The following is a 1,549-nucleotide window of genomic DNA, read 5'->3' as shown; positions in this document are numbered from 1 at the left end:
TTGATCTGTATAAACTGAGCGATGGAGAGAAACTCCAAACTGCAACTCTTTGTTTTGAAGGGGCAGCATTGGGGTGGATACGCTTCCGAGAATTACAGCAGCGATTGCTATCGTGGAGAGGTTTGAAAGAGGCGATGATCCAGCGATTTAGTTCAGCACAGATGAAGACTCCCCAAGAGGCGATGATTACTCATAAGCAGATTGGGACGTTTGCAGCATATAGAGAGGGGTTTGAGATACTTGCAGCGGCTTCCAGAGCTATAGAAGAGGAATGGTTGAAAGGGGTATTTCTGGCTGGGTTAAACAAAGATGTGAGAGATGAGGTTCGTCTATTTGGGCCAAATAATGGATCTGGCCCAAGCAATGGAGGCCAAGAATGAGGTTGGGAAATTTAAGAAATCCTCTTGGGCCCAGCCCACTCAAACAGCCCAAACCTCAAACCCATGCTACTTAAATTTCAGCCCTTCCAACACCCATTATAAAGGAACCGGTACAACTCAGGGAACCGGAATGAACCAGGGACTCAACACTCGGGCTCGACCAAAGCAGAAAGTCGAATCATCTTCTTCTTCCTCACAGCCTCGATCTACAACTCCAGCGGCGATAGGAAACTCAGGATGATCGCGGTGGCTATCCTAGGAAGAAATTAAAGAAAAAATGGACGAAGGAGTATGCTTCCGGTGTGATGCTCCATACACCAACGGCCATCGATGCCCCCTGAAGCAACTAAGGTTGCTGCTACTACACGATGACTATAAACCAGAAGTTGCAGCGTCAGTAGGAGTGCTCGATGTCGACAGTGGTGCAGTCGAAATTGAACATGTGCTTGAGACAGAACTCTCGCATACTTCTCTGGTGGGAATCGATTCCCCATATACCCTGAAACTGACAGGGCAAATCTATGGCTGCGATGTCATCGTTTTGATTGATTGTGGCGCAACGCACAATTTCTTCGCTCAAAAGTTGGTGGAGCCGTTGGGATTGGAGGTACAGAGCACAAAATTTCAAGTAGCTTTGGGGGATGGCACGATTAGCAAAGGTATTGGAGTTTGTCTACATGTTCCGATTCACTTGGGTGGTGAGATCTTTGTATAGAATTTCTACCCTTTCAATTTAGGTAGTATTGACATAATCTTGGGCATAGAATGGTTGTAGACACTCGGGGAGGTCGAAGTAATTGGCGTTAAGCCAGGCTACCACCATATTAGAATGGCGGAAGGTGATGAGGAAAAGACGGCTTTTCGTACCCATAATGGACATTACGAGTTCTTGGTGATGCCATTTGGGCTCTCGAATGCTCTGGCCACATTTCAATCACTCATGAATGAGGTATTTCGAGCACATTTGCGAAAATTTATTTTGGTGTTCCTTGACAATATTTTGGTGTATAGCAGGACCATGGAGGAACATGTGGGTCATTTAAGAACCACCTTTACACTCACACAGCACAACCTCATCGTCAACCCAAAAAAATGCATGTTTGGGGTTGCTACACTGGAGTATTTAGGGCACATCATATCTAAAGACGAAGTAGCAGCAGATCCACGGA

Source organism: Hakea prostrata, chromosome 3, assembly GCF_041222555.1.
Source record: "Hakea prostrata isolate BN-2017 chromosome 3, UWA_Hpros_2, whole genome shotgun sequence".
NCBI classification, from domain to species: Eukaryota; Viridiplantae; Streptophyta; class Magnoliopsida; order Proteales; family Proteaceae; genus Hakea; species Hakea prostrata.
This window is presented reverse-complemented; position numbering follows the sequence as displayed.